The sequence below is a fragment of the Leopardus geoffroyi genome, chromosome E2, assembly GCF_018350155.1.
Source record: "Leopardus geoffroyi isolate Oge1 chromosome E2, O.geoffroyi_Oge1_pat1.0, whole genome shotgun sequence".
In the NCBI taxonomy this organism is placed as follows: Eukaryota; Metazoa; Chordata; class Mammalia; order Carnivora; family Felidae; genus Leopardus; species Leopardus geoffroyi.
The window spans coordinates 4,154,354-4,164,174 of record NC_059335.1 but is presented as its reverse complement, the minus strand read 5'-3'; the positions used below and the strand labels follow the sequence as shown (position 1 = coordinate 4,164,174).

The window sequence follows — 9,821 nt, the reverse complement described above, 5'->3', positions numbered from 1 at the left end:
CAGGAAAGTAAGATTCAGCAGGATCAGACTCCCTGAGGGAAATACTCTGAGTCATTTCCAATGATTTCAGGAATTTCTGGAGGTCATGCTTGAGAGCTGGGGTGGAAAGATGTTTCAGCTTCTTTGTCAAGACGAATCGATTCCTAGTGGCAGGCTGGAGCTCCGTGTTGAGAAAGATTCTGCATATCTGCTCAGTGGGAAAGGATCTCCCATTGATGGGTGCTGTCTTGCCCACAGGAAGGGTAGTTTCAGCGCAAGTGCTGGGTATTTGCAAATTTTGTCCAGAATTTGACAACGTAGCTTCCTAAATGTATACCTTCCTTTTTAATTTTTTTTTTTAAAGAACCAAGCTAGCTTTTCATTTTCTTTTGTTTTGTGTTTTTTACATTTTGAAAATGGAATGGGATCTTAAAGATTAAAGATTTGCTTATCTTTAAAAAAAAATGTTGTGAGAGGTGCTTGGGTGGCTCAGTCAGCTGAGGGTCTGACTTGGATTCAGGTCATGATCTCTCGGTTTGTGAGTTCAAGCCCCTTGTCAGGCTCTGTGCTGACAGCTCAGAGCCTGGAGCCTGCTTCAGAGTCTGTGTCTCCCTCTCTCTCTCTGCCCGCCCCCTGCTCACGCTCTCTCTCTCTCTTTCAAAAATAGCTAAACATTATAAATAAATAAATAAATACATACATACATGGTGTGAAAAGTCAGTCCTACTTCTGACTTCTTGAACTCCAGAAGTCCCCCTTGCCCTGAATTATCTTCTTACCATGTATAATTTCAACATCACTATAGGCATATGGAGGTATTTACACGTGTTTCAATCCGCCCAGGTATGGAGCCCATATATATTTATTTGACACAGCATTTATCATTTTATACACATAGTTCTGCACCTTCCGATTGCACGTGGCAAAGTATTGTGGAGAATCAGTATCAGTTATGTAACTCTACCTTATTGTTTTTCAAGGATGCTTAATGAGGATAGTTTGCATAAATTAATTGCATAATTTATTGAGTGTTTTCTACATGCCAACCACTTTACATTCAATAACCCAAGGAAGTTGCTGCCTTTTATTTTCATCCCCATTTTATAAATGAGATCCTGGAGGCACCGAGAGATAAATTAACCTTCTCCTGGTCACACAGCTAGTAAGTGATCGAGCTAAGGTTTGAATCCTGGGAGACTCTTAGCTTAACCACTAAGCTGTATAACTGACTATGCTGGAACCACATAATTCCATCTATTTACTTATCCTTTTTGTTTGTTTTTAAATGTTTCTTTTTTTAATTTATTTTTGAGAGAGAGAGACAGAGAGAGCACAAGCAGGGGAGGGGCAGAGGGAGAGGGAGAGAGAGAATCCCAAGTAGGCTCCATGCTGTCAGTGCAGAGCCTGACGTGGGGCTCAAACTCACGAACCCTGAAATCATGACCTGAGCCGAAGCCGGACGCTTAACCGACTGAGCCACCCAGGTGCACCAGATTTTCGAAAATATAAGCCAGGTGCCCGGGTGGTTCCGTCAGCGAAGGCTCCAACTTTGGCTGAGCTCATGATCTCTCGGTCTGTGAGTTGGAGCCCCGCATCGCATCAGGCTCTCTGCTGTCAGCACGGACCCTGCTTCAGATCCTCTGTCCCCTTCTCTTCTGCCCCTCCCCCATTCTCTCACTGTCTCAAAAATAAATTAAAACATTTATATACATTTATAAATATGTATTTATATAAGCCAACACCATTATATATTTTTTGCTTGGGAAAATACAGTTATTTTCACTAAAATAAGTTGTCTATGTAAGCATGCAATGAGTTTACTATTATTTTGCTGATATCAATACAGATTTTTACATCTCCTCTGTTTGGATTTTGAATACGTAATGTATCGATAGACATAACACACATAACCAAACACTTCTGGGGTGCCTGCAATTTTTTTAAAAAGTATATGTATTTATTTTGAGAGAGAGAGAGAGCAGGGGAGGGGCAGAGAGAGAGAGGGAGACAGAGAGAATCCCAAGCAGGCTCTGTGCTGTGAAACTCACGAACCATGAGATCATGACTTGAGTCAAAAAGTCCAGAGTCAGATGCTTAACCGACTGAGCCACCCAGGTGCCCCAGGTCCCCTGCAATTAAAAAAAAAAAAAAGTGTTTTTTAAAAATATGTATTTATTTTTGAGAGTGAGAGAGAGAGAGAGAGTAGGAGAGGGGCAGACAGAGAGGAAGACATAGAATACGAAGCAGGCTCCAGGATTTGAGCTGCAGCACGGAACCTGATGCTGGGTTCAAACTCACGAATCCTGAAATCATGAGTCAGAAATCCTGAATCCAGAAATCCTGAAATCCAGAGTCAGACGCTTAACTAACTGAGCCCCCCCCCCCCAATTTTTAAGCATATAGAGGGGTCCTGAGACTAAACACGTTAAGCATTGTGGCTGTATGTCATGGAGGCAAACAGCCTGTCAGATGTAGAGATTCACGTCATTTTTTTCAGTGGCTGTGTGTGTCCCTTGAATGGAGATAACTCATTTTAGCAATAAACTCATTTTTATTATAAATGTAATACCTAGTCATGAATTTCAAATTTAAGCAGCAGAGAAGGATAGAAAGAAAAAAAGTACCTTTCATCTTTTTACTGATCTCAACCTCAGCTTCACTTCCCAGAGGGATTGATTGTTACCAGTTTCCTTTTGTCCAGTAGGCAGCCCTCCACCTGGGTGATGATGCCCCCGGAGGGGGGGGGGTAGGGGGGACATCAGGCAATGTCTGCATGCATTTGTGGATGTCATCCTTGGGGGGGGGGGTGCTGTTGGCCTCCCATGGGGTGGGTGGAGGCCAGGGATGTTGCTGGACGCCCACCCTCTAGTGCACAGAATGATGGCCAGCACAAAGAATGACCTGGTCCAAGATGGGACTAGTGCTCAGGTCGAGGAAACTGGCTTTAGACAATATCCATGCATTCATATACTCTGCCTTGCTTTTTCACAATTTTTATTGACACAAGTGAGATTTTGCTAAATCTGTCAATAGGCAGTGACTCTTGTAGGGGACTCAAGGTCCCTTTGGGAACCGGAGAAACGCTGAGGACCCCCAGAAAAGAGCACCCACATTCACACAATTTCATCAGCAATTTCCAGAGCTTCACAGACACCCTAAAAACCCTGCCAGAATTCCCAGGATGTGTGATTTTGAATCATGGTCCCAGGACCTCCCATCTGCCATGAGATCACTTCCCTCATCCCCTCCCCACCTTTACAGACAAGCAGATAAAGTGCCCAGAGCACAGTATTTGATTCGGGGTCCCTCAGGGAGGCAAGGAAAAGCAAGGATTGGAACTCAGGCCACCTGATTCCTCAGCACTGGAATATTTCCACTTCACCCTGAATGAGGACGTTTGAGAAACGCTGATCTTCTCTTCCTGGTACAGCGGGAAAACATGCCACCACCACTCTGTTCCTCTTGAGAAAACACAAAGGCCCCAGCTGTTGTTGACCAGATATGCTCAAGCACCTGGGAGAACGCTCACTCAGGATATGAGGCGGGGAGAGGGGTCGGACAGGGATGGGAGGTTGTAATTGGCTGCCGGAGGACTCTAGAATATGTATCCACTCGTTCCCGGAGTCTTTTGCTCCTTCCTCCATCCATCTGTCTGTCCATCCATTCAGCACCTGCAGACTGAGACTTCCGGTCTACCAAAACCAAACTGGGCACTGGGGATATGGAAGTGAACCAGCCCCGTGCCTGTCTTGAACAGTCCCTGGCTCTACTGGAGGGTGGGGGACAGACCGACAAGCCAATCACAATGCAGAGTGACTGTGCTTTAATGGGGGGCACTACAGGGCGAGGTACAGCTGTCTCCTCTGATGCAGCCTTGGGAAGTCAGGGAAGGCTTCCTGGAGGAAGAAGCATTTCAGTTGAACCTTCATGTTGGAGATGGAAGAAGATTCCAGTAGGTGGAAGGAGATGGAAGGAGATTCCAGGCCGGGGAGCCACGCTCAGGAACCTCCAAAGTGCTAAGGAGCTGGGCAGAGTAGGGGAATCCACTCTGTTTGTGGGAGGCAGTTGTGACGATGGCATAAGACAAGGCTGGAATCCAGGGAGGAGAGGGCCCTGCACACGGGGACTGGCTGGTTGTTGGGAGTGATGGCCAGGGAGTTTTGGAGAGGGGGCATTAACGCAACACTGGCTGAGCATCCATAGCGACCTTCACAGTGCAGCCTGCTTTACAGAGTCAGTTACCCGTTGCCGCGTAACAAAAAACACAAAGGCTGCGGCTTAAAGCAGCATCTATTTCTTATCTGACACTTTCCACGGCTCAGGAACCTGGCACAGTGCAGGGAGGTCTTCTGCTCAGGGTCTCCCAAGGCTGCAGTCAGGATGCCAACTGGCCCTGTCCTCATCTGGCAGTTCAGTTAGGGAGAGACCCACTCCCAAGCTCCCTCGGGAGATAGGAAGCATTTCCTTGTGGTCACACGACTGACGTTTCTGTGCCTCTTGGTAGCAGATGCCATCCTCAGATGGCCCTCTCTGGAGCAGGGTGGTTTGGGTTTGCTCCTGCAGGACAGCAGGAGAATCCCTTGCTCTGAATCTCTCTGACTTCTCGACCATTTGAAAAGAGATCTCCTGATTAGGTTAGGCCCACCCAGGATAACCTCCCTTTTGATTACCTACAAGTCAGTTGATTTGCGGACCTTAATTACATGGGCAAAATCCCTTCACCTTGCCATGTAATGTTACCCAATCACGGGAATGACACCCCACCTTACTCACAAGTCTTGCCCAGACTCAGAGGGAGGGGATCCTACAGGGTGTATACCGCTGGGGGTGGGGGGGTGGGCAGGAATCTTAGGATCTTCTTAGGGGTCATTTTGGAGTTCTACCAACCACATGGGATCAAGGGAAGTAAGGGAGGAGGACCTTCTCAAGCTAGGGGCTTAGCAGACTTATCTCTGAGTCGACAGCCTACAGGTCTCTAGGTTAAACCTACGGGAAACCTAGGATAATGTGACACGACTTTATAAGCAAATTTAGAAATGAGATCTGAAAGAGGCCATAACCTGCACCTTCCGGGGGCCCCTGGGTGGCTCAGTCGGTTAAGCATCGGACTTCAGCTCAGGTCATGATCTCACAGCTCGTGAGTTCGAGCCCCTTGTCAGGCTCTGTGCTGACAGCTCAGAGCCTGGAGCCTGCTTCTGATTGGATTCTATACCTTCCTTTCTCTCTGTTCCTCCCCAGCTCACGCTCCCTCTCTCTTTCTCTCTTAAAAATAAATAAACATTAAAAAAATAAAATAAGAAATTAAAAAACAAAAAACCCTGCACTTTCTGTGACACTCTTTCTGAGGGGTCCTTCCATGAACAGAAGGGTTGGTCACTGGGTCTATCAAAATAAACAAACAAACTAATTAATAGAAAATAAAAAGAAATTTAAAAACAAACAAAAAAATCCCCTGCACCTTCTGTGACACTCCTTCTGAGGGGTCCTTCCATGAACAGAAAAGTTGGTCACTGGGTCTATCAAAATAAATAAATAAATAAATAAACAAACTAATTAATAGAAAATAAAAAGAAATTCAAAAACAAACAAATAAAAAAAAAAAACCCTGCACCTTCAGTGACACTCCTTCTGAGGGCTCCTTCCATGGACAGAAGGGTTGACCACTGGGTCTAACATTTGTATCTTACAACACAAAGTCCAGAGGTGATATCTCATTTCTCCAGAGGACAAGTAAACAGAGGAGGCAGAATTCCACCCCTAGGTACATGCCCAAGAGATGTGAACACATATGTCCATGGAAAAACTCACACACAAATGTTCACGGCAGTATGTGTACAACGGCCAAAATGGGAGACGACCCAAATGCCTGATGGATAAGTAAAACATAATGTATCCATACAATGGAATAATATTCATCAAGAAAAGGAAATGAAGCACTGATATATGTTACAGCATGGGTGAACCTTGGAAACATTGTGCTAAGTAAAAAGTCAGACACAAATAAACAAATATTGTGTGATTCCATTGATATGAAATGTTCAGACCAGGCCAACCTATACAGCCAGAAAGTAGCTTAGTGATTGCCTAGGGCTAGGATAGGGTGTGGGGGGCTGGGCGATGGGGATGATGACCAAGTCAAGGTTACTCCTTGGGCTAAGAAGGATGCTCTGCAATGGATCTAAACTTGATGGTTGCCCTATTCTATGATGACACGAAAAGCCATTGAGTTATATACACTTTTCTTGGGTGAATTGTATGGTATGTGGATTCTATCTCAATAAAGCTGCTGACAAGAAACCAGATATATGGTCTCTGAGGCAAGAAATCATGATGTAAATAAAGTCTATCACTTACTGCCTCAAAATTAACCAGTAGAAGAACTAAAAATATTTATATGGGGAGGAAGGAAGGGAAAAGTGAGGTCTACATGAGTTAAATCCTTATCTATCAGAGAAAAGGAATCTAGAATGTATAATGCTGACACATTCAGAAGATAATTATTATTTACTTCCTTATTTAGGAAGTAAGAGAAGAAACAGCTAAAAACATGCAAAGGCTTTTCCAATAAGGAACAAGATTTGAGGTGGGACAGACTAAATTCTTTTTTTTTTTTTTTAAGTTTATTTATTTATTTTGAGAGAGAGAGAGGGAGGGAGATGGGCGAGTAGGGGAGGGGCAGAGAGGGAGGGAGAGAAGGAGAAACCCAGGCAGGGTCCTCACTGTTAGCACCTAGCCCCATGCAGGGCTGGAGCTCAGGAACTCTGAGTTCATGACCTGAGCTGAAATTAAGACCGACTGAGCCACCCTCCGGGCACCCCTGAGTTCTTTTTATTATACCCCTTGCTCCTGGCATCTGGTGGGTAGAGTCTGTGGATGGATGCTGGTGGACATTCTGAAGTGGCCTGGGATGCCACCCCCCCACCCCCCCGAGAAATACCCAGCTAGCATCACTGGTTCTAGGTTTAGAAACCCTGGTTTGTTTTATTACCCTCATCGTTGTGTTCACCCTTGGAAGGTTTCTGTTTTTTGTTGTTTATTTTTAGCAGAGAAAACAGCGCAGGCTCTGGGATCTGAAGCCCTGGCTCTCATTGCCACCGCACTTCCTACCTTCCTGATGTGCTTACCTCTCTGTCTCAGTTTACACATCTTGAAAATGGGGGCTAACCGCAGAAGCTGGAGGACCAAGTCGATGCCTGCAAACGACTTTGAGTCCGTAATATTTAGCGTTCAATTTATGTCGGTTACCGTTATTGTGCACAGCTGCGTCCCTCTCCCTGGCAAAAGAGCAGAAGAGGGACAAATAATTCTCGAATGAATGAATTCCAGGCCCCTTCCCTTGAGGCTGGTGCTTCCTTGCTTCTAAACCAGGGGTGTCAGAATGCCTCTCTAAACTACCCCCCTCCCCTGGGGGGGGGGCATGGTGAGAATTAAGTAATCTGACCTCTGGAAACTCCATTGGAAATGTGAGATGCTGTGTACAGAAGGCTCTGGCTCTTCTGGGGGAGCGGATTGGATGAGTGGGGAACACAGGTTTTCTCTGTCTCCACCAGTCCCCAAAAGGGAGGACCTGTTCCCCCAAAACGGCATGTTAAGTGGCTCTGAAGTTCACCCACTGCTGACCACCCCTGTCAACCCCCACAAAGAAACTGCTTCATCTCCAACTCTGCCTTTTATTCCGTGAGTGGTTTGGGCAAATCACGATACATCTCCGAGCCTCAGTTTGCTCATCTGTAATATGGGAATGTCAGCGTCCACATTGCAAGGATACTGTAAGAATTCCGGGAGACAAGGAAGCTTGCAAACTGCCTAGCCCAAGTCTGTGGTCATGGCCAGCTTTTGGTTTTGGATAGCATTTGCCTGAGGTCACAGCCCGGAACAAACTGCTAGTGTAGAGCAGTGCGCAAGACCTTGTCTCACCGATGTTCTCAATTAATTGGAGGGGGGTTTTGTTCCCATAATCACCGAGTCTGGAAAGGAGGAAATGTTTTGCCCAAGGTCACAGGGTGGCTACGGCCATCTCTGAGATTTGAGTCCAAAACCAAACTTTCTGACTCTCACCTCAGATTTTCCCACCCCCTGGCTACTGGCTAGTTCTGTAACTCCAACCATCATTATTCTTAAAACTTGCAAAGCTGTCCCACCCAACCCCAGGCAGATTTCTTTGAGGCATATTTCCACCCGAGCTTCTCATACTCTGTTTCCCCCCTCATGCCAGTCCCCGTCTGGGGGGTGGGGTGGGAATCTAACTCTTTGAGCTAGGGGCAGGTAGGGGGTGAAATGAAAATTAAAAATATATATATATTGGTGAAACTCAAAGGGCTTGCTATCCTGGTAAATTGAATCGAATAGAATTTTATTTTCAGGGGCTCTTTGCCCTTGGCAGTTGTGTGTGGGGGGGGAGGAGGCCCGGGAAGTTGAGCTTTCCCTTGGATTTGGGGAAAGGGGACAGCTCCTGGGGTCCTTTTGGAAAGGCCCTCCCCTCATTTCCGGCGCCGCTGCTAGCCTTGGCTGGGCGCCTGGATCCTGTTGCTATGGCGACAGGAAGAGGCGGTGGCGGCGAAAAGCGATGCTGTGGAGAGAAGGAGGCTAGTGGGGGTGGGGTGGTGGCTTTGGAATGGGGATGGGGGCAGGGATGGGGGCTGGGGATGCGGTGGGGGAGGGGGCACGGGTGTCCTGGATCTCTGACCTCCTTCATCCATCGGAGCCTGGCCCCTCTCCTGTTTTCCTCCAGCTTCCTTCTGATGCCTCCTCAGTCTCCCTCTGTCTCTCGTTCCCGGGGTCTCTCCCAGGCAGGCTCTCTCCACCTGTCTCTCTCTTTCCTTCTGCACCGGCTTTTCTGTGTCCAGGCGTCTTCTGGCACTCAGAACCTTCTCCCCTAAATTTCTTTTATGATTCACTCTCTCGTCCGCTCGCTCTCTCCATTTTTCTCTCTCTAAATCATCCTTCTCTCTATTAAGACCTTGCCCCCACCCCCCAATTTCTCTCTGCCTTTCTCTGTTTCGTTCTCTCCCCCATCCTCAGTCTCTGTCTGTCTCTCCCCATCTGTCTCTCCTCCCCCTCTCTGGATGACTCTGTCCCTGTCTCTTCTTTCCTTCTGTCATCCCATCCTGACCCCCCCCCATCCTCTCCCTGACCCCATCCCCCATCTGTCCCCCAGTCTCTTGGTTTCTCTCTTTGTGTCTCTATCTCTGTCCCCTTCTCTCTCTGTATATTTCTCTGTGTGTGTCTCTCTCTCCAACTTCCTTCTGCTACCAGCCGCTGCCTCCCCCAAATTTCTCCCTCCCCCATTTCTGTTTCACAGTCTCTGGGTTTCTCTCTTTCCGCTTCTCCTTGTCTCTCTGTGTCTCTCTCCCTCCCTCTCTGGGTCTCTCTCTCTCTCTTTTCCCTCAGCTTCCTTCTGCCACCCAGACCCTGCCCCCCAATCGTTTCCCTCCCCCCACCTCCTCTCTGTGGCTCCCCCATCCCCAGCGGCTCCCCTCCCCCTCCCTCCCTCCTCCCTCCCTCTCTCGTCCTCCAGCTCCGCACTTTACCCAGCGACACGGGAACCAAATTGTCTCCTCACCTTTTTTTTTTTTTTTCATCCTGACCCCCACTCCCTTGGGGCCCGAGCTAAGAGCGGCCCCTCAGCCTCCCCTCCCACCTCAACACCCCCCAACCAGGTCGGACGCCTGGGTCCCTCGCTGCTGGGGGAGGGGGAGCAGTGAGAACTGGGAGCCCCCAGGGTTTTTCTGGGGGGGGGTGCAGGCAGGGGGGCTCATCGTCCCCCTCCCCAGTGCATCGGAGAGTTGACCTATCGTTAACAGAGGTGAGACAGATCTTTTTATTAATCGGAGGTGGGTGGA

At 47.7% G+C, this 9,821-nt stretch overlaps 1 long non-coding RNA gene across 1 annotated transcript; it reads right to left on the bottom strand.

The window, feature by feature from the left end:
* Positions 1 to 2,956: 2,956 nt before the first annotated feature.
* On the bottom strand, positions 2,957 to 8,922 carry LOC123578624. The gene is made up of 3 exons (XR_006702440.1): positions 8,666 to 8,922; positions 7,104 to 7,253; positions 2,957 to 4,578 (listed from the first exon to the last, which is right to left on the bottom strand). It is a non-coding gene; the product is annotated as an uncharacterized LOC123578624 (long non-coding RNA).
* Positions 8,923 to 9,821: the final 899 nt, after the last annotated feature.